Source organism: Haliotis asinina, chromosome 2 (genome assembly GCF_037392515.1).
Source record: "Haliotis asinina isolate JCU_RB_2024 chromosome 2, JCU_Hal_asi_v2, whole genome shotgun sequence".
Taxonomy (NCBI): domain Eukaryota; kingdom Metazoa; phylum Mollusca; class Gastropoda; order Lepetellida; family Haliotidae; genus Haliotis; species Haliotis asinina.
This window is the reverse complement of record NC_090281.1, coordinates 57,168,253-57,190,277: the sequence shown is the minus strand read 5'-3', so window position 1 is coordinate 57,190,277 and position 22,025 is coordinate 57,168,253. Positions and strand designations below refer to the sequence as shown.

The 22,025-nt window shown below is 39.6% G+C and overlaps 26 non-coding genes across 26 annotated transcripts; all 26 read right to left on the bottom strand.

Moving 5' to 3' along the window:
* Window positions 1–581: 581 nt before the first annotated feature.
* Window positions 582–653, bottom strand: Trnaw-cca (transfer RNA tryptophan (anticodon CCA)). Its single transcript has one exon. It is a non-coding gene; the product is annotated as a tRNA-Trp (tRNA).
* A 247-nt stretch (window positions 654–900) lies between these two features.
* Trnaw-cca (transfer RNA tryptophan (anticodon CCA)) lies at window positions 901–972 on the bottom strand. The gene has a single exon. It is a non-coding gene; the product is annotated as a tRNA-Trp (tRNA).
* Window positions 973–1,535: 563 nt separating this feature from the next.
* On the bottom strand, window positions 1,536–1,607 carry Trnaw-cca (transfer RNA tryptophan (anticodon CCA)). The gene has a single exon. It is a non-coding gene; the product is annotated as a tRNA-Trp (tRNA).
* A 247-nt stretch (window positions 1,608–1,854) lies between these two features.
* On the bottom strand, window positions 1,855–1,926 carry Trnaw-cca (transfer RNA tryptophan (anticodon CCA)). Its single transcript has one exon. It is a non-coding gene; the product is annotated as a tRNA-Trp (tRNA).
* A 244-nt stretch (window positions 1,927–2,170) lies between these two features.
* On the bottom strand, window positions 2,171–2,242 carry Trnaw-cca (transfer RNA tryptophan (anticodon CCA)). Its single transcript has one exon. It is a non-coding gene; the product is annotated as a tRNA-Trp (tRNA).
* Window positions 2,243–2,489: 247 nt separating this feature from the next.
* Trnaw-cca (transfer RNA tryptophan (anticodon CCA)) lies at window positions 2,490–2,561 on the bottom strand. The gene has a single exon. It is a non-coding gene; the product is annotated as a tRNA-Trp (tRNA).
* Window positions 2,562–2,805: 244 nt separating this feature from the next.
* Trnaw-cca (transfer RNA tryptophan (anticodon CCA)) lies at window positions 2,806–2,877 on the bottom strand. The gene has a single exon. It is a non-coding gene; the product is annotated as a tRNA-Trp (tRNA).
* A 247-nt stretch (window positions 2,878–3,124) lies between these two features.
* Trnaw-cca (transfer RNA tryptophan (anticodon CCA)) lies at window positions 3,125–3,196 on the bottom strand. The gene has a single exon. It is a non-coding gene; the product is annotated as a tRNA-Trp (tRNA).
* A 244-nt stretch (window positions 3,197–3,440) lies between these two features.
* Trnaw-cca (transfer RNA tryptophan (anticodon CCA)) lies at window positions 3,441–3,512 on the bottom strand. Its single transcript has one exon. It is a non-coding gene; the product is annotated as a tRNA-Trp (tRNA).
* Window positions 3,513–4,075: 563 nt separating this feature from the next.
* Window positions 4,076–4,147, bottom strand: Trnaw-cca (transfer RNA tryptophan (anticodon CCA)). Its single transcript has one exon. It is a non-coding gene; the product is annotated as a tRNA-Trp (tRNA).
* A 563-nt stretch (window positions 4,148–4,710) lies between these two features.
* Trnaw-cca (transfer RNA tryptophan (anticodon CCA)) lies at window positions 4,711–4,782 on the bottom strand. Its single transcript has one exon. It is a non-coding gene; the product is annotated as a tRNA-Trp (tRNA).
* A 1,198-nt stretch (window positions 4,783–5,980) lies between these two features.
* Window positions 5,981–6,052, bottom strand: Trnaw-cca (transfer RNA tryptophan (anticodon CCA)). The gene has a single exon. It is a non-coding gene; the product is annotated as a tRNA-Trp (tRNA).
* Window positions 6,053–6,299: 247 nt separating this feature from the next.
* Trnaw-cca (transfer RNA tryptophan (anticodon CCA)) lies at window positions 6,300–6,371 on the bottom strand. Its single transcript has one exon. It is a non-coding gene; the product is annotated as a tRNA-Trp (tRNA).
* A 1,198-nt stretch (window positions 6,372–7,569) lies between these two features.
* Window positions 7,570–7,641, bottom strand: Trnaw-cca (transfer RNA tryptophan (anticodon CCA)). Its single transcript has one exon. It is a non-coding gene; the product is annotated as a tRNA-Trp (tRNA).
* A 247-nt stretch (window positions 7,642–7,888) lies between these two features.
* Trnaw-cca (transfer RNA tryptophan (anticodon CCA)) lies at window positions 7,889–7,960 on the bottom strand. The gene has a single exon. It is a non-coding gene; the product is annotated as a tRNA-Trp (tRNA).
* Window positions 7,961–8,523: 563 nt separating this feature from the next.
* Window positions 8,524–8,595, bottom strand: Trnaw-cca (transfer RNA tryptophan (anticodon CCA)). Its single transcript has one exon. It is a non-coding gene; the product is annotated as a tRNA-Trp (tRNA).
* Window positions 8,596–18,050: 9,455 nt separating this feature from the next.
* Trnaw-cca (transfer RNA tryptophan (anticodon CCA)) lies at window positions 18,051–18,122 on the bottom strand. The gene has a single exon. It is a non-coding gene; the product is annotated as a tRNA-Trp (tRNA).
* Window positions 18,123–18,369: 247 nt separating this feature from the next.
* On the bottom strand, window positions 18,370–18,441 carry Trnaw-cca (transfer RNA tryptophan (anticodon CCA)). Its single transcript has one exon. It is a non-coding gene; the product is annotated as a tRNA-Trp (tRNA).
* A 247-nt stretch (window positions 18,442–18,688) lies between these two features.
* On the bottom strand, window positions 18,689–18,760 carry Trnaw-cca (transfer RNA tryptophan (anticodon CCA)). Its single transcript has one exon. It is a non-coding gene; the product is annotated as a tRNA-Trp (tRNA).
* Window positions 18,761–19,007: 247 nt separating this feature from the next.
* Window positions 19,008–19,079, bottom strand: Trnaw-cca (transfer RNA tryptophan (anticodon CCA)). The gene has a single exon. It is a non-coding gene; the product is annotated as a tRNA-Trp (tRNA).
* A 563-nt stretch (window positions 19,080–19,642) lies between these two features.
* Window positions 19,643–19,714, bottom strand: Trnaw-cca (transfer RNA tryptophan (anticodon CCA)). The gene has a single exon. It is a non-coding gene; the product is annotated as a tRNA-Trp (tRNA).
* A 247-nt stretch (window positions 19,715–19,961) lies between these two features.
* Trnaw-cca (transfer RNA tryptophan (anticodon CCA)) lies at window positions 19,962–20,033 on the bottom strand. The gene has a single exon. It is a non-coding gene; the product is annotated as a tRNA-Trp (tRNA).
* Window positions 20,034–20,596: 563 nt separating this feature from the next.
* Trnaw-cca (transfer RNA tryptophan (anticodon CCA)) lies at window positions 20,597–20,668 on the bottom strand. The gene has a single exon. It is a non-coding gene; the product is annotated as a tRNA-Trp (tRNA).
* Window positions 20,669–20,915: 247 nt separating this feature from the next.
* Window positions 20,916–20,987, bottom strand: Trnaw-cca (transfer RNA tryptophan (anticodon CCA)). The gene has a single exon. It is a non-coding gene; the product is annotated as a tRNA-Trp (tRNA).
* Window positions 20,988–21,550: 563 nt separating this feature from the next.
* Trnaw-cca (transfer RNA tryptophan (anticodon CCA)) lies at window positions 21,551–21,622 on the bottom strand. The gene has a single exon. It is a non-coding gene; the product is annotated as a tRNA-Trp (tRNA).
* Window positions 21,623–21,869: 247 nt separating this feature from the next.
* Window positions 21,870–21,941, bottom strand: Trnaw-cca (transfer RNA tryptophan (anticodon CCA)). Its single transcript has one exon. It is a non-coding gene; the product is annotated as a tRNA-Trp (tRNA).
* Window positions 21,942–22,025: the final 84 nt, after the last annotated feature.

Here is a 22,025-nt window from a genome sequence, read left to right as displayed (position 1 = left end):
CCGTTGCGCCACATGGCCATCTGATAATCCAATGCACTATAATGCACTTTAAGTACAATTATCTGCTCCATGCTCTACATCGGCTTTACTTTCCTATACTTTATGCATTTTCTACTCATATCCTAATCTTCTGACTTCCATTTTCAAATTGTAGCTATATATCATTCATTACAGACAGAACTACGATGACAACGCGACACCACACACTACTCTTTCTACACATACATGTTTTTCATAATTTAAACAAAACAGCAAAACTTTGATGTGACCCTGATGTGATTTGAACACGCAACCTTCTGATCTGGAGTCAGACGCGCTACCGTTGCGCCACAGGGCCGTCTCTTGAAGTACTGCACAGTAATGTACTTTATGTACAAACATCGTCTCCATGCTCTACATCAGCTTCATTTATAACACAACATTTTTCTGCTTTTCTCTCATGTCTTCCTATTCTTACATCGACTTTCCAATTGTAATAAGATATTATTAAATACAAAGAGAAATACGATGACAACCTGTAAACACACGCCTCTTCTTAAATACAATTTTCATTTACTGCTCAAAATAGCAAAACTTGAACGTGACCCCGACGTGATTTGAACACGCAACCTTCTGATCTGGAGTCAGACGCGCTACCGTTGCGCCACAGGGCCATCTGATAATCCAATGCACTATAATGCACTTTAAGTACAATTATCTGCGCCATGCTCTACATTGGCTTTACTTTGCTATACTTTATGCATTTTCTACTCATATCCTAATCTTCTGACTTCCATTTTCAAACTGTAGCTATATATCATTCATTACAGACAGAACTACGATGACAACGCGACACCACACACTACTCTTTCTACACATAAATGTTTTTCATAATTTAAGCAAAACAGCAAAACTTTGATGTGACCCCGACGTGATTTGAACACGCAACCTTCTGATCTGGAGTCAGACGCGCTACCGTTGCGCCACAGGGCCATCTGATAAGCCAATGCACTATAATGCACTTTAAGTACAATTATCTGCTCCATGCTCTACATCGGCTTTACTTTGCTATACTTTATGCATTTTCTACTCATATCCTAATCTTCTGACTTCCATTTTCAAATTGTAGCTATATATCATTCATTACAGACAGAACTACGATGACAACGCGACACCACACACTACTCTTTCTACACATACATGTTTTTCATAATTTAAGCAAAACAGCAAAACTTTGATGTGACCCCGATGTGATTTGAACACGCAACCTTCTGATCTGGAGTCAGACGCGCTACCGTTGCGTCACAGGGCCGTCTCTTAAGGTACTGCCCAGTAATGTACTTTATGTACAAACATCGTCTCCATGCTCTACATCAGCTTCATTTATAACACAACATTTTTCTGCTTTTCTCTCATGTCTTCCTATTCTTACATCGACTTTCCAATTGTAATAAGATATCATTAAATACAGAGAGAAATACGATGACAACCTGTAAACACACGCCTCTTCTTAAATACAATTTTCATTTACTGCTCAAAATAGCAAAACTTGAACGTGACCCCGACGTGATTTGAACACGCAACCTTCTGATCTGGAGTCAGACGCGCTACCGTTGCGCCACAGGGCCATCTGATAAGCCAATGCACTATAATGCACTTTAAGTACAATTATCTGCTCCATGCTCTACATCGGCTTTACTTTGCTATACTTTATGCATTTTCTACTCATATCCTAATCTTCTGACTTCCATTTTCAAATTGTAGCTATATATCATTCATTACAGACAGAACTACGATGACAACGCGACACCACACACTACTCTTTCTACACATAAATGTTTGTCATAATTTAAGCAAAACAGCAAAACTTTGATGTGACCCCGACGTGATTTGAACACGCAACCTTCTGATCTGGAGTCAGACGCGCTACCGTTGCGCCACAGGGCCGTCTCTTAAGGTACTGCACAGTAATGTACTTTATGTACAAACATCGTCTCCATGCTCTACATCAGCTTCATTTATAACACAACATTTTTCTGCTTTTCTCTCATGTCTTCCTATTCTTACATCGACTTTCCAATTGTAATAAGATATCATTAAATACAGAGAGAAATGCGATGACAGCCTGTAAACATACGCCTCTTCTTAAATACAATTTTCATTTACTGCTCAAAATAGCAAAACTTGAACGTGACCCCGACGTGATTTGAACACGCAACCTTCTGATCTGGAGTCAGACGCGCTACCGTTGCGCCACAGGGCCATCTGATAAGCCAATGCACTATAATGCACTTTAAGTACAATTATCTGCTCCATGCTCTACATCGGCTTTACTTTGCTATACTTTATGCATTTTCTACTCATATCCTAATCTTCTGACTTCCATTTTCAAATTGTAGCTATATATCATTCATTACAGACAGAACTACGATGACAACGCGACACCACACACTACTCTTTCTACACATAAATGTTTGTCATAATTTAAGCAAAACAGCAAAACTTTGATGTGACCCCGACGTGATTTGAACACGCAACCTTCTGATCTGGAGTCAGACGCGCTACCGTTGCGCCACAGGGCCGTCTCTTAAGGTACTGCACAGTAATGTACTTTATGTACAAACATCGTCTCCATGCTCTACATCAGCTTCATTTATAACACAACATTTTTCTGCTTTTCTCTCATGTCTTCCTATTCTTACATCGACTTTCCAATTGTAATAAGATATCATTAAATACAGAGAGAAATGCGATGACAGCCTGTAAACATACGCCTCTTCTTAAATACAATTTTCATTTACTGCTCAAAATAGCAAAACTTGAACGTGACCCCGACGTGATTTGAACACGCAACCTTCTGATCTGGAGTCAGACGCGCTACCGTTGCGCCACAGGGCCATCTGATAATCCAATGCACTATAATGCACTTTAAGTACAATTATCTGCGCCATGCTCTACATCGGTTTTACTTTGCTATACTTTATCCATTTTCTACTCATATCCTAATCTTCTGACTTCCTTTTTCAAATTGTAGCTATATATCACTAATTACAGACAGAACTACGATGACAACGCGACACCTCACATATCTCTTTCTACACATAAATGTTTTTCATAATTTAAGCAAAACAGCAAAACTTTGATGTGACCCCGACGTGATTTGAACACGCAACCTTCTGATCTGGAGTCAGACGCGCTACCGTTGCGCCACAGGGCCGTCTTTTAAGGTACTGCACAGTCATGTACTTTATGTACAAACATCGTCTCCATGCTCTACATCAGCTTCATTTATAACACAACATTTTTCTGCTTTTCTCTCATGTCTTCCTATTCTTACATCGACTTTCCAATTGTAATAAGATATCATTAAATACAGAGAGAAATGCGATGACAGCCTGTAAACATACGCCTCTTCTTAAATACAATTTTCATTTACTGCTCAAAATAGCAAAACTTGAACGTGACCCCGACGTGATTTGAACACGCAACCTTCTGATCTGGAGTCAGACGCGCTACCGTTGCGCCACAGGGCCATCTGATAAGCCAATGCACTATAATGCACTTTAAGTACAATTATCTGCTCCATGCTCTACATCGGCTTTACTTTGCTATACTTTATGCATTTTCTACTCATATCCTAATCTTCTGACTTCCATTTTCAAATTGTAGCTATATATCATTCATTACAGACAGAACTACGATGACAACGCGACACCACACACTACTCTTTCTACACATACATGTTTTTCATAATTTAAGCAAAACAGCAAAACTTTGATGTGACCCCGATGTGATTTGAACACGCAACCTTCTGATCTGGAGTCAGACGCGCTACCGTTGCGTCACAGGGCCGTCTCTTAAGGTACTGCCCAGTAATGTACTTTATGTACAAACATCGTCTCCATGCTCTACATCAGCTTCATTTATAACACAACATTTTTCTGCTTTTCTCTCATGTCTTCCTATTCTTACATCGACTTTCCAATTGTAATAAGATATCATTAAATACAGAGAGAAATACGATGACAACCTGTAAACACACGCCTCTTCTTAAATACAATTTTCATTTACTGCTCAAAATAGCAAAACTTGAACGTGACCCCGACGTGATTTGAACACGCAACCTTCTGATCTGGAGTCAGACGCGCTACCGTTGCGCCACAGGGCCATCTGATAAGCCAATGCACTATAATGCACTTTAAGTACAATTATCTGCTCCATGCTCTACATCGGCTTTACTTTGCTATACTTTATGCATTTTCTACTCATATCCTAATCTTCTGACTTCCATTTTCAAATTGTAGCTATATATCATTCATTACAGACAGAACTACGATGACAACGCGACACCACACACTACTCTTTCTACACATACATGTTTTTCATAATTTAAGCAAAACAGCAAAACTTTGATGTGACCCCGACGTGATTTGAACACGCAACCTTCTGATCTGGAGTCAGACGCACTACCGTTGCGCCACAGGGCCGTCTCTTGAAGTACTGCACAGTAATGTACTTTATGTACAAACATCGTCTCCATGCTCTACATCAGCTTCATTTATAACTCAACATTTTTCTGCTTTTCTCTCATGTCTTCCTATTCTTACATCGACTTTCCAATTGTAATAAGATATCATTAAATACAGAGAGAAATACGATGACAACCTGTAAACACACGCCTCTTCTTAAATACAATTTTCATTTACTGCTCAAAATAGCAAAACTTGAACGTGACCCCGACGTGATTTGAACACGCAACCTTCTGATCTGGAGTCAGACGCGCTACCGTTGCGCCACAGGGCCATCTGATAAGCCAATGCCCTAAAATGCACTTTAAGTACAAATACCTGCTCCATGCTCTACATCGGCTTTACTTTGCTATACTTTATGCATTTTCTACTCATATCCTAATCTTCTGACTTCCATTTTCAAATTGTAGCTATATATCATTCATTACAGACAGAACTACGATGACAACGCGACACCACACACTACTCTTTCTACACATACATGTTTTTCATAATTTAAGCAAAACAGCAAAACTTTGATGTGACCCCGATGTGATTTGAACACGCAACCTTCTGATCTGGAGTCAGACGCACTACCGTTGCGCCACAGGGCCGTCTCTTGAAGTACTGCACAGTAATGTACTTTATGTACAAACATCGTCTCCATGCTCTACATCAGCTTCATTTATAACTCAACATTTTTCTGCTTTTCTCTCATGTCTTCCTATTCTTACATCGACTTTCCAATTGTAATAAGATATCATTAAATACAGAGAGAAATACGATGACAACCTGTAAACACACGCCTCTTCTTAAATACAATTTTCATTTACTGCTCAAAATAGCAAAACTTGAACGTGACCCCGACGTGATTTGAACACGCAACCTTCTGATCTGGAGTCAGACGCGCTACCGTTGCGCCACAGAGTCATCTGATAAGCCAATGCCCTAAAATGCACTTTAAGTACAAATGCCTGCTCCATGCTCTACATCGGCTTTACTTTGCTATACTTTATGCATTTTCTACTCATATCCTAATCTTCTGACTTCCATTTTCAAATTGTAGCTATATATCATTCATTACAGACAGAACTACGATGACAACGCGACACCACACACTACTCTTTCTACACATACATGTTTTTCATAATTTAAGCAAAACAGCAAAACTTTGATGTGACCCCGATGTGATTTGAACACGCAACCTTCTGATCTGGAGTCAGACGCACTACCGTTGCGCCACAGGGCCGTCTCTTGAAGCACTGCACAGTAATGTACTTTATGTACAAACATCGTCTCCATGCTCTACATCAGCTTCATTTATAACACAACATTTTTCTGCTTTTCTCTCATGTCTTCCTATTCTTACATCGACTTTCCAATTGTAATAAGATATCATTAAATACAAAGAGAAATACGATGACAACCTGTAAACACACGCCTCTTCTTAAATACAATTTTCATTTACTGCTCAAAATAGCAAAACTTGAACGTGACCCCGACGTGATTTGAACACGCAACCTTCTGATCTGGAGTCAGACGCGCTACCGTTGCGCCACAGGGCCATCTGATAATCCAATGCACTATAATGCACTTTAAGTACAATTATCTGCTCCATGCTCTACATTGGCTTTACTTTGCTATACTTTATGCATTTTCTACTCATATCCTAATCTTCTGACTTCCATTTTCAAACTGTAGCTATATATCATTCATTACAGACAGAACTACGATGACAACGCGACACCACACACTACTCTTTCTACACATACATGTGTTTCATAATTTAAGCAAAACAGCAAAACTTTGATGTGACCCCGACGTGATTTGAACACGCAACCTTCTGATCTGGAGTCAGACGCGCTACCGTTGCGCCACAGGGCCATCTGATAAGCCAATGCACTATAATGCACTTTAAGTACAATTATCTGCTCCATGCTCTACATCGGCTTTACTTTGCTATACTTTATGCATTTTCTACTCATATCCTAATCTTCTGACTTCCATTTTCAAATTGTAGCTATATATCATTCATTACAGACAGAACTACGATGACAACGCGACACCACACACTACTCTTTCTACACATACATGTTTTTCATAATTTAAGCAAAACAGCAAAACTTTGATGTGACCCCGATGTGATTTGAACACGCAACCTTCTGATCTGGAGTCAGACGCACTACCGTTGCGCCACAGGGCCGTCTCTTGAAGTACTGCACAGTAATGTACTTTATGTACAAACATCGTCTCCATGCTCTACATCAGCTTCATTTATAACACAACATTTTTCTGCTTTTCTCTCATGTCTTCCTATTCTTACATCGACTTTCCAATTGTAATAAGATATCATTAAATACAGAGAGAAATACGATGACAACCTGTAAACACACGCCTCTTCTTAAATACAATTTTCATTTACTGCTCAAAATAGCAAAACTTGAACGTGACCCCGACGTGATTTGAACACGCAACCTTCTGATCTGGAGTCAGACGCGCTACCGTTGCGCCACAGAGTCATCTGATAAGCCAATGCCCTAAAATGCACTTTAAGTACAAATGCCTGCTCCATGCTCTACATCGGCTTTACTTTGCTATACTTTATGCATTTTCTACTCATATCCTAATCTTCTGACTTCCATTTTCAAATTGTAGCTATATATCATTCATTACAGACAGAACTACGATGACAACGCGACACCACACACTACTCTTTCTACACATACATGTTTTTCATAATTTAAGCAAAACAGCAAAACTTTGATGTGACCCCGATGTGATTTGAACACGCAACCTTCTGATCTGGAGTCAGACGCACTACCGTTGCGCCACAGGGCCGTCTCTTGAAGTACTGCACAGTAATGTACTTTATGTACAAACATCGTCTCCATGCTCTACATCAGCTTCATTTATAACACAACATTTTTCTGCTTTTCTCTCATGTCTTCCTATTCTTACATCGACTTTCCAATTGTAATAAGATATCATTAAATACAAAGAGAAATACGATGACAACCTGTAAACACACGCCTCTTCTTAAATACAATTTTCATTTACTGCTCAAAATAGCAAAACTTGAACGTGACCCCGACGTGATTTGAACACGCAACCTTCTGATCTGGAGTCAGACGCGCTACCGTTGCGCCACAGGGCCATCTGATAATCCAATGCACTATAATGCACTTTAAGTACAATTATCTGCTCCATGCTCTACATTGGCTTTACTTTGCTATACTTTATGCATTTTCTACTCATATCCTAATCTTCTGACTTCCATTTTCAAACTGTAGCTATATATCATTCATTACAGACAGAACTACGATGACAACGCGACACCACACACTACTCTTTCTACACATACATGTGTTTCATAATTTAAGCAAAACAGCAAAACTTTGATGTGACCCCGACGTGATTTGAACACGCAACCTTCTGATCTGGAGTCAGACGCGCTACCGTTGCGCCACAGGGCCATCTGATAAGCCAATGCACTATAATGCACTTTAAGTACAATTATCTGCTCCATGCTCTACATCGGCTTTACTTTGCTATACTTTATGCATTTTCTACTCATATCCTAATCTTCTGACTTCCATTTTCAAATTGTAGCTATATATCATTCATTACAGACAGAACTACGATGACAACGCGACACCACACACTACTCTTTCTACACATACATGTTTTTCATAATTTAAGCAAAACAGCAAAACTTTGATGTGACCCCGATGTGATTTGAACACGCAACCTTCTGATCTGGAGTCAGACGCGCTACCGTTGCGTCACAGGGCCGTCTCTTAAGGTACTGCCCAGTAATGTACTTTATGTACAAACATCGTCTCCATGCTCTACATCAGCTTCATTTATAACACAACATTTTTCTGCTTTTCTCTCATGTCTTCCTATTCTTACATCGACTTTCCAATTGTAATAAGATATCATTAAATACAGAGAGAAATACGATGACAACCTGTAAACACACGCCTCTTCTTAAATACAATTTTCATTTACTGCTCAAAATAGCAAAACTTGAACGTGACCCCGACGTGATTTGAACACGCAACCTTCTGATCTGGAGTCAGACGCGCTACCGTTGCGCCACAGGGCCATCTGATAAGCCAATGCACTATAATGCACTTTAAGTACAATTATCTGCTCCATGCTCTACATCGGCTTTACTTTGCTATACTTTATGCATTTTCTACTCATATCCTAATCTTCTGACTTCCATTTTCAAATTGTAGCTATATATCATTCATTACAGACAGAACTACGATGACAACGCGACACCACACACTACTCTTTCTACACATACATGTTTTTCATAATTTAAGCAAAACAGCAAAACTTTGATGTGACCCCGACGTGATTTGAACACGCAACCTTCTGATCTGGAGTCAGACGCACTACCGTTGCGCCACAGGGCCGTCTCTTGAAGTACTGCACAGTAATGTACTTTATGTACAAACATCGTCTCCATGCTCTACATCAGCTTCATTTATAACTCAACATTTTTCTGCTTTTCTCTCATGTCTTCCTATTCTTACATCGACTTTCCAATTGTAATAAGATATCATTAAATACAGAGAGAAATACGATGACAACCTGTAAACACACGCCTCTTCTTAAATACAATTTTCATTTACTGCTCAAAATAGCAAAACTTGAACGTGACCCCGACGTGATTTGAACACGCAACCTTCTGATCTGGAGTCAGACGCGCTACCGTTGCGCCACAGAGCCATCTGATAAGCCAATGCCCTAAAATGCACTTTAAGTACAAATACCTGCTCCATGCTCTACATCGGCTTTACTTTGCTATACTTTATCCATTTTCTACTCATATCCTAATCTTCTGACTTCCATTTTCAAATTGTAGCTATATATCATTCATTACAGACAGAACTACGATGACAACGCGACACCACACACTACTCTTTCTACACATACATGTTTTTCATAATTTAAGCAAAACAGCAAAAACTTTGATGTGACCCCGACGTGATTTGAACACGCAACCTTCTGATCTGGAGTCAGACGCACTACCGTTGCGCCACAGGGCCGTCTCTTGAAGTACTGCACAGTAATGTACTTTATGTACAAACATCGTCTCCATGCTCTACATCAGCTTCATTTATAACACAACATTTTTCTGCTTTTCTCTCATGTCTTCCTATTCTTACATCGACTTTCCAATTGTAATAAGATATCATTAAATACAGAGAGAAATACGATGACAACCTGTAAACACACGCCTCTTCTTAAATACAATTTTCATTTACTGCTCAAAATAGCAAAACTTGAACGTGACCCCGACGTGATTTGAACACGCAACCTTCTGATCTGGAGTCAGACGCGCTACCGTTGCGCCACAGAGCCATCTGATAAGCCAATGCCCTAAAATGCACTTTAAGTACAAATACCTGCTCCATGCTCTACATCGGCTTTACTTTGCTATACTTTATGCATTTTCTACTCATATCCTAATCTTCTGACTTCCATTTTCAAATTGTAGCTATATATCATTCATTACAGACAGAACTACGATGACAACGCGACACCACACACTACTCTTTCTACACATACATGTTTTTCATAATTTAAGCAAAACAGCAAAAACTTTGATGTGACCCCGACGTGATTTGAACACGCAACCTTCTGATCTGGAGTCAGACGCACTACCGTTGCGCCACAGGGCCGTCTCTTGAAGTACTGCACAGTAATGTACTTTATGTACAAACATCGTCTCCATGCTCTACATCAGCTTCATTTATAACACAACATTTTTCTGCTTTTCTCTCATGTCTTCCTATTCTTACATCGACTTTCCAATTGTAATAAGATATCATTAAATACAGAGAGAAATACGATGACAACCTGTAAACACACGCCTCTTCTTAAATACAATTTTCATTTACTGCTCAAAATAGCAAAACTTGAACGTGACCCCGACGTGATTTGAACACGCAACCTTCTGATCTGGAGTCAGACGCGCTACCGTTGCGCCACAGAGCCATCTGATAAGCCAATGCCCTAAAATGCACTTTAAGTACAAATACCTGCTCCATGCTCTACATCGGCTTTACTTTGCTATACTTTATGCATTTTCTACTCATATCCTAATCTTCTGACTTCCATTTTCAAATTGTAGCTATATATCATTCATTACAGACAGAACTACGATGACAACGCGACACCACACACTACTCTTTCTACACATACATGTTTTTCATAATTTAAGCAAAACAGCAAAACTTTGATGTGACCCCGATGTGATTTGAACACGCAACCTTCTGATCTGGAGTCAGACGCACTACCGTTGCGCCACAGGGCCGTCTCTTGAAGTACTGCACAGTAATGTACTTTATGTACAAACATCGTCTCCATGCTCTACATCAGCTTCATTTATAACACAACATTTTTCTGCTTTTCTCTCATGTCTTCCTATTCTTACATCGACTTTCCAATTGTAACAAGATATCATTAAATACAGAGAGAAATACGATGACAACCTGTAAACACACGCCTCTTCTTAAATACAATTTTCATTTACTGCTCAAAATAGCAAAACTTGAACGTGACCCCGACGTGATTTGAACACGCAACCTTCTGATCTGGAGTCAGACGCGCTACCGTTGCGCCACAGAGCCATCTGATAAGCCAATGCCCTAAAATGCACTTTAAGTACAAATACCTGCTCCATGCTCTACATCGGCTTTACTTTGCTATACTTTATCCATTTTCTACTCATATCCTAATCTTCTGACTTCCATTTTCAAATTGTAGCTATATATCATTCATTACAGACAGAACTACGATGACAACGCGACACCACACACTACTCTTTCTACACATACATGTTTTTCATAATTTAAGCAAAACAGCAAAACTTTGATGTGACCCCGATGTGATTTGAACACGCAACCTTCTGATCTGGAGTCAGACGCACTACCGTTGCGCCACAGGGCCGTCTCTTGAAGTACTGCACAGTAATGTACTTTATGTACAAACATCGTCTCCATGCTCTACATCAGCTTCATTTATAACACAACATTTTTCTGCTTTTCTCTCATGTCTTCCTATTCTTACATCGACTTTCCAATTGTAACAAGATATCATTAAATACAGAGAGAAATACGATGACAACCTGTAAACACACGCCTCTTCTTAAATACAATTTTCATTTACTGCTCAAAATAGCAAAACTTGAACGTGACCCCGACGTGATTTGAACACGCAACCTTCTGATCTGGAGTCAGACGCGCTACCGTTGCGCCACAGAGCCATCTGATAAGCCAATGCCCTAAAATGCACTTTAAGTACAAATACCTGCTCCATGCTCTACATCGGCTTTACTTTGCTATACTTTATCCATTTTCTACTCATATCCTAATCTTCTGACTTCCATTTTCAAATTGTAGCTATATATCATTCATTACAGACAGAACTACGATGACAACGCGACACCACACACTACTCTTTCTACACATACATGTTTTTCATAATTTAAGCAAAACAGCAAAACTTTGATGTGACCCCGATGTGATTTGAACACGCAACCTTCTGATCTGGAGTCAGACGCACTACCGTTGCGCCACAGGGCCGTCTCTTGAAGTACTGCACAGTAATGTACTTTATGTACAAACATCGTCTCCATGCTCTACATCAGCTTCATTTATAACACAACATTTTTCTGCTTTTCTCTCATGTCTTCCTATTCTTACATCGACTTTCCAATTGTAATAAGATATCATTAAATACAGAGAGAAATACGATGACAACCTGTAAACACACGCCTCTTCTTAAATACAATTTTCATTTACTGCTCAAAATAGCAAAACTTGAACGTGACCCCGACGTGATTTGAACACGCAACCTTCTGATCTGGAGTCAGACGCGCTACCGTTGCGCCACAGAGCCACCTGATAAGCCAATGCCCTAAAATGCACTTTAAGTACAAATACCTGCTCCATGCTCTACATCGGCTTTACTTTGCTATACTTTATCCATTTTCTACTCATATCCTAATCTTCTGACTTCCATTTTCAAATTGTAGCTATATATCATTCATTACAGACAGAACTACGATGACAACGCGACACCACACACTACTCTTTCTACACATACATGTTTTTCAAAATTTAAGCAAAACAGCAAAACTTTGATGTGACCCCGATGTGATTTGAACACGCAACCTTCTGATCTGGAGTCAGATGCATTACCGTTGCGCCACAGGGCCGTCTCTTGAAGTACTGCACAGTAATGTACTTTATGTACAAACATCGTCTCCATGCTCTACATCAGCTTCATTTATAACACAACATTTTTCTGCTTTTCTCTCATGTCTTCCTATTCTTACATCGACTTTCCAATTGTAATAAGATATCATTAAATACAGAGAGAAATACGATGACAACCTGTAAACACACGCCTCTTCTTAAATACAATTTTCATTTACTGCTCAAAATAGCAAAACTTGAACGTGACCCCGACGTGATTTGAACACGCAACCTTCTGATCTGGAGTCAGACGCGCTACCGTTGCGCCACAGAGCCATCTGATAAGCCAATGCCCTAAAATGCACTTTAAGTACAAATACCTGCTCCATGCTCTACATCGGCTTTACTTTGCTATACTTTATGCATTTTCTACTCATATCCTAATCTTCTGACTTCCATTTTCAAATTGTAGCTATATATCATTCATTACAGACAGAACTACGATGACAACGCGACACCACACACTACTCTTTCTACACATACATGTTTTTCATAATTTAAGCAAAACAGCAAAACTTTGATGTGACCCCGATGTGATTTGAACACGCAACCTTCTGATCTGGAGTCAGACGCACTACCGTTGCGCCACAGGGCCGTCTCTTGAAGTACTGCACAGTAATGTACTTTATGTACAAACATCGTCTCCATGCTCTACATCAGCTTCATTTATAACACAACATTTTTCTGCTTTTCTCTCATGTCTTCCTATTCTTACATCGACTTTCCAATTGTAACAAGATATCATTAAATACAGAGAGAAATACGATGACAACCTGTAAACACACGCCTCTTCTTAAATACAATTTTCATTTACTGCTCAAAATAGCAAAACTTGAACGTGACCCCGACGTGATTTGAACACGCAACCTTCTGATCTGGAGTCAGACGCGCTACCGTTGCGCCACAGAGCCATCTGATAAGCCAATGCCCTAAAATGCACTTTAAGTACAAATACCTGCTCCATGCTCTACATCGGCTTTACTTTGCTATACTTTATCCATTTTCTACTCATATCCTAATCTTCTGACTTCCATTTTCAAATTGTAGCTATATATCATTCATTACAGACAGAACTACGATGACAACGCGACACCACACACTACTCTTTCTACACATACATGTTTTTCATAATTTAAGCAAAACAGCAAAACTTTGATGTGACCCCGATGTGATTTGAACACGCAACCTTCTGATCTGGAGTCAGACGCATTACCGTTGCGCCACAGGGCCGTCTCTTGAAGTACTGCACAGTAATGTACTTTATGTACAAACATCGTCTCCATGCTCTACATCAGCTTCATTTATAACACAACATTTTTCTGCTTTTCTCTCATGTCTTCCTATTCTTACATCGACTTTCCAATTGTAATAAGATATCATTAAATACAGAGAGAAATACGATGACAGCCTGTAAACACACGCCTCTTCTTAAATACAATTTTCATTTACTGCTCAAACTAGCAAAACTTGAACGTGACCCCGACGTGATTTGAACACGCAACCTTCTGATCTGGAGTCAGACGCGCTACCGTTGCGCCACAGAGCCATCTGATAAGCCAATGCCCTAAAATGCACTTTAAGTACAAATACCTGCTCCATGCTCTACATCGGCTTTACTTTGCTATACTTTATGCATTTCCTACTCATATCCTAATCTTCTGACTTCCATTTTCAAATTGTAGCTATATATCATTCATTACAGACAGAACTACGATGACAACGCGACACCACACACTACTCTTTCTACACATACATGTTTTTCATAATTTAAGCAAAACAGCAAAACTTTGATGTGACCCCGATGTGATTTGAACACGCAACCTTCTGATCTGGAGTCAGACGCACTACCGTTGCGCCACAGGGCCGTCTCTTGAAGTACTGCACAGTAATGTACTTTATGTACAAACATCGTCTCCCTGCTCTACATCAGCTTCATTTATAACACAACATTTTTCTGCTTTTCTCTCATGTCTTCCTATTCTTACATCGACTTTCCAATTGTAATAAGATATCATTAAATACAGAGAGAAATACGATGACAACCTGTAAACACACGCCTCTTCTTAAATACAATTTTCATTTACTGCTCAAAATAGCAAAACTTGAACGTGACCCCGACGTGATTTGAACACGCAACCTTCTGATCTGGAGTCAGACGCGCTACCGTTGCGCCACAGAGCCATCTGATAAGCCAATGCCCTAAAATGCACTTTAAGTACAAATACCTGCTCCATGCTCTACATCGGCTTTACTTTGCTATACTTTATCCATTTTCTACTCATATCCTAATCTTCTGACTTCCATTTTCAAATTGTAGCTATATATCATTCATTACAGACAGAACTACGATGACAACGCGACACCACACACTACTCTTTCTACACATACATGTTTTTCATAATTTAAGCAAAACAGCAAAACTTTGATGTGACCCCGATGTGATTTGAACACGCAACCTTCTGATCTGGAGTCAGACGCACTACCGTTGCACCACAGGGCCGTCTCTTGAAGTACTGCACAGTAATGTACTTTATGTACAAACATCGTCTCCATGCTCTACATCAGCTTCATTTATAACACAACATTTTTCTGCTTTTCTCTCATGTCTTCCTATTCTTACATCGACTTTCCAATTGTAATAAGATATCATTAAATACAGAGAGAAATACGATGACAACCTGTAAACACACGCCTCTTCTTAAATACAATTTTCATTTACTGCTCAAAATAGCAAAACTTGAACGTGACCCCGACGTGATTTGAACACGCAACCTTCTGATCTGGAGTCAGACGCGCTACCGTTGCGCCACAGAGCCATCTGATAAGCCAATGCCCTAAAATGCACTTTAAGTACAAATACCTGCTCCATGCTCTACATCGGCTTTACTTTGCTATACTTTATCCATTTTCTACTCATATCCTAATCTTCTGACTTCCATTTTCAAATTGTAGCTATATATCATTCATTACAGACAGAACTACGATGACAACGCGACACCACACACTACTCTTTCTACACATACATGTTTTTCAAAATTTAAGCAAAACAGCAAAACTTTGATGTGACCCCGATGTGATTTGAACACGCAACCTTCTGATCTGGAGTCAGACGCACTACCGTTGCGCCACAGGGCCGTCTCTTGAAGTACTGCACAGTAATGTACTTTATGTACAAACATCGTCTCCCTGCTCTACATCAGCTTCATTTATAACACAACATTTTTCTGCTTTTCTCTCATGTCTTCCTATTCTTACATCGACTTTCCAATTGTAATAAGATATCATTAAATACAGAGAGAAATACGATGACAACCTGTAAACACACGCCTCTTCTTAAATACAATTTTCATTTACTGCTCAAAATAGCAAAACTTGAACGTGACCCCGACGTGATTTGAACACGCAACCTTCTGATCTGGAGTCAGACGCGCTACCGTTGCGCCACAGAGCCATCTGATAAGCCAATGCCCTAAAATGCACTTTAAGTACAAATACCTGCTCCATGCTCTACATCGGCTTTACTTTGCTATACTTTATCCATTTTCTACTCATATCCTAATCTTCTGACTTCCATTTTCAAATTGTAGCTATATATCATTCATTACAGACAGAACTACGATGACAACGCGACACCACACACTACTCTTTCTACACATACATGTTTTTCATAATTTAAGCAAAACAGCAAAACTTTGATGTGACCCCGATGTGATTTGAACACGCAACCTTCTGATCTGGAGTCAGACGCACTACCGTTGCACCACAGGGCCGTCTCTTGAAGTACTGCACAGTAATGTACTTTATGTACAAACATCGTCTCCATGCTCTACATCAGCTTCATTTATAACACAACATTTTTCTGCTTTTCTCTCATGTCTTCCTATTCTTACATCGACTTTCCAATTGTAATAAGATATCATTAAATACAGAGAGAAATACGATGACAACCTGTAAACACACGCCTCTTCTTAAATACAATTTTCATTTACTGCTCAAAATAGCAAAACTTGAACGTGACCCCGACGTGATTTGAACACGCAACCTTCTGATCTGGAGTCAGACGCGCTACCGTTGCGCCACAGAGCCATCTGATAAGCCAATGCCCTAAAATGCACTTTAAGTACAAATACCTGCTCCATGCTCTACATCGGCTTTACTTTGCTATACTTTATCCATTTTCTACTCATATCCTAATCTTCTGACTTCCATTTTCAAATTGTAGCTATATATCATTCATTACAGACAGAACTACGATGACAACGCGACACCACACACTACTCTTTCTACACATACATGTTTTTCAAAATTTAAGCAAAACAGCAAAACTTTGATGTGACCCCGATGTGATTTGAACACGCAACCTTCTGATCTGGAGTCAGATGCATTACCGTTGCGCCACAGGGCCGTCTCTTGAAGTACTGCACAGTAATGTACTTTATGTACAAACATCGTCTCCATGCTCTACATCAGCTTCATTTATAACACAACATTTTTCTGCTTTTCTCTCATGTCTTCCTATTCTTACATCGACTTTCCAATTGTAATAAGATATCATTAAATACAGAGAGAAATACGATGACAACCTGTAAACACACGCCTCTTCTTAAATACAATTTTCATTTACTGCTCAAAATAGCAAAACTTGAACGTGACCCCGACGTGATTTGAACACGCAACCTTCTGATCTGGAGTCAGACGCGCTACCGTTGCGCCACAGAGCCATCTGATAAGCCAATGCCCTAAAATGCACTTTAAGTACAAATACCTGCTCCATGCTCTACATCGGCTTTACTTTGCTATACTTTATGCATTTTCTACTCATATCCTAATCTTCTGACTTCCATTTTCAAATTGTAGCTATATATCATTCATTACAGACAGAACTACGATGACAACGCGACACCACACACTACTCTTTCTACACATACATGTTTTTCATAATTTAAGCAAAACAGCAAAACTTTGATGTGACCCCGATGTGATTTGAACACGCAACCTTCTGATCTGGAGTCAGACGCACTACCGTTGCGCCACAGGGCCGTCTCTTGAAGTACTGCACAGTAATGTACTTTATGTACAAACATCGTCTCCATGCTCTACATCAGCTTCATTTATAACACAACATTTTTCTGCTTTTCTCTCATGTCTTCCTATTCTTACATCGACTTTCCAATTGTAATAAGATATCATTAAATACAGAGAGAAATACGATGACAACCTGTAAACACACGCCTCTTCTTAAATACAATTTTCATTTACTGCTCAAAATAGCAAAACTTGAACGTGACCCCGACGTGATTTGAACACGCAACCTTCTGATCTGGAGTCAGACGCGCTACCGTTGCGCCACAGGGCCATCTGATAAGCCAATGCACTATAATGCACTTTAAGTACAATTATCTGCTCCATGCTCTACATCGGCTTTACTTTGCTATACTTTATGCATTTTCTACTCATATCCTAATCTTCTGACTTCCATTTTCAAATTGTAGCTATATATCATTCATTACAGACAGAACTACGATGACAACGCGACACCACACACTACTCTTTCTACACATACATGTTTTTCATAATTTAAGCAACACAGCAAAACTTTGATGTGACCCCGACGTGATTTGAACACGCAACCTTCTGATCTGGAGTCAGACGCGCTACCGTTGCGCCACAGGGCCATCTGATAAGCCAATGCACTATAATGCACTTTAAGTACAATTATCTGCTCCATGCTCTACATCGGCTTTACTTTGCTATACTTTATGCATTTTCTACTCATATCCTAATCTTCTGACTTCCATTTTCAAATTGTAGCTATATATCATTCATTACAGACAGAACTACGATGACAACGCGACACCACACACTACACTTTCTACACATACATCTTTTTCATAATTTAAGCAAAACAGCAAAACTTTGATGTGACCCCGACGTGATTTGAACACGCAACCTTCTGATCTGGAGTCAGACGCGCTACCGTTGCGCCACAGGGCCATCTGATAAGCCAATGCACTATAATGCACTTTAAGTACAATTATCTGCTCCATGCTCTACATCGGCTTTACTTTGCTATACTTTATGCATTTTCTACTCATATCCTAATCTTCTGACTTCCATTTTCAAATTGTAGCTATATATCATTCATTACAGACAGAACTACGATGACAACGCGACACCACACACAACTCTTTCTACACATACATTTTTTTCATAATTTAAGCAAAACAGCAAAACTTTGATGTGACCCCGACGTGATTTGAACACGCAACCTTCTGATCTGGAGTCAGACGCGCTACCGTTGCGCCACAGGGCCATCTGATAAGCCAATGCACTATAATGCACTTTAAGTACAATTATCTGCTCCATGCTCTACATCGGCTTTACTTTGCTATACTTTATGCATTTTCTACTCATATCCTAATCTTCTGACTTCCATTTTCAAATTGTAGCTATATATCATTCATTACAGACAGAACTACGATGACAACGCGACACCACACACTACTCTTTCTACACATACATGTTTTTCATAATTTAAGCAAAACAGCAAAACTTTGATGTGACCCCGATGTGATTTGAACACGCAACCTTCTGATCTGGAGTCAGACGCACTACCGTTGCGCCACAGGGCCGTCTCTTGAAGTACTGCACAGTAATGTACTTTATGTACAAACATCGTCTCCATGCTCTACATCAGCTTCATTTATAACACAACATTTTTCTGCTTTTCTCTCATGTCTTCCTATTCTTACATCGACTTTCCAATTGTAATAAGATATCATTAAATACAGAGAGAAATACGATGACAACCTGTAAACACACGCCTCTTCTTAAATACAATTTTCATTTACTGCTCAAAATAGCAAAACTTGAACGTGACCCCGACGTGATTTGAACACGCAACCTTCTGATCTGGAGTCAGACGCGCTACCGTTGCGCCACAGGGCCATCTGATAAGCCAATGCCCCAAAATGCACTTTAAGTACAAACACCTGCTCCATGCTCTACATCGGCTTTACTTTGCTATACTTTATGCATTTTCTACTCATATCCTAATCTTCTGACTTCCATTTTCAAATTGTAGCTATATATCATTCATTACAGACAGAACTACGATGACAACGCGACACCACACACTACTCTTTCTACACATACATGTTTTTCATAATTTAAGCAAAACAGCAAAACTTTGATGTGACCCCGACGTGATTTGAACACGCAACCTTCTGATCTGGAGTCAGACGCGCTACCGTTGCGCCACAGGGCCATCTGATAAGCCAATGCACTATAATGCACTTTAAGTACAATTATCTGCTCCATGCTCTACATCGGCTTTACTTTGCTATACTTTATGCATTTTCTACTCATATCCTAATCTTCTGACTTCCATTTTCAAATTGTAGCTATATATCATTCATTACAGACAGAACTACGATGACAACGCGACACCACACACTACTCTGTCTACACATACATGTTTCTCATAATTTAAGCAAAACAGCAAAACTTTGATGTGACCCCGATGTGATTTGAACACGCAACCTTCTGATCTGGAGTCAGACGCACTACCGTTGCGCCACAGGGCCGTCTCTTGAAGTACTGCACAGTAATGTACTTTATGTACAAACATCGTCTCCATGCTCTACATCAGCTTCATTTATAACACAACATTTTTCTGCTTTTCTCTCATGTCTTCCTATTCTTACATCGACTTTCCAATTGTAATAAGATATCATTAAATACAGAGAGAAATACGATGACAACCTGTAAACACACGCCTCTTCTTAAATACAATTTTCATTTACTGCTCAAAATAGCAAAACTTGAACGTGACCCCGACGTGATTTGAACACGCAACCTTCTGATCTGGAGTCAGACGCGCTACCGTTGCGCCACAGGGCCATCTGATAAGCCAATGCACTATAATGCACTTTAAGTACAATTATCTGCTCCATGCTCTACATCGGCTTTACTTTGCTATACTTTATGCATTTTCTACTCATATCCTAATCTTCTGACTTCCATTTTCAAATTGTAGCTATATATCATTCATTACAGACAGAACTACGATGACAACGCGACACCACACACTACTCTTTCTACACATACATGTTTTTCATAATTTAAGCAAAACAGCAAAACTTTGATGTGACCCCGACGTGATTTGAACACGCAACCTTCTGATCTGGAGTCAGACGCGCTACCGTTGCGCCACAGGGCCATCTGATAAGCCAATGCACTATAATGCACTTTAAGTACAAATATCTGCTCCATGCTCTACATCGGCTTTACTTTGCTATACTTTATGCATTTTCTACTCATATCCTAATCTTCTGACTTCCATTTTCAAATTGTAGCTATATATCATTCATTACAGACAGAACTACGATGACAACGCGACACCACACACTACTCTTTCTACACATACATGTTTTTCATAATTTAAGCAAAACAGCAAAACTTTGATGTGACCCCGATGTGATTTGAACACGCAACCTTCTGATCTGGAGTCAGACGCACTACCGTTGCGCCACAGGGCCGTCTCTTGAAGTACTGCACAGTAATGTACTTTATGTACAAACATCGTCTCCATGCTCTACATCAGCTTCATTTATAACACAACATTTTTCTGCTTTTCTCTCATGTCTTCCTATTCTTACATCGACTTTCCAATTGTAATAAGATATCATTAAATACAGAGAGAAATACGATGACAACCTGTAAACACACGCCTCTTCTTAAATACAATTTTCATTTACTGCTCAAAATAGCAAAACTTGAACGTGACCCCGACGTGATTTGAACACGCAACCTTCTGATCTGGAGTCAGACGCGCTACCGTTGCGCCACAGGGCCATCTGATAAGCCAATGCCCTAAAATGCACTTTAAGTACAAACACCTGCTCCATGCTCTACATCGGCTTTACTTTGCTATACTTTATGCATTTTCTACTCATATCCTAATCTTCTGACTTCCATTTTCAAATTGTAGCTATATATCATTCATTACAGACAGAACTACAATGACAACGCGACACCACACACTACTCTTTCTACACATACATGTTTTTCATAATTTAAGCAAAACAGCAAAACTTTGATGTGACCCCGACGTGATTTGAACACGCAACCTTCTGATCTGGAGTCAGACGCGCTACCGTTGCGCCACAGGGCCATCTGATAAGCCAATGCACTATAATGCACTTTAAGTACAATTATCTGCTCCATGCTCTACATCGGCTTTACTTTGCTATACTTT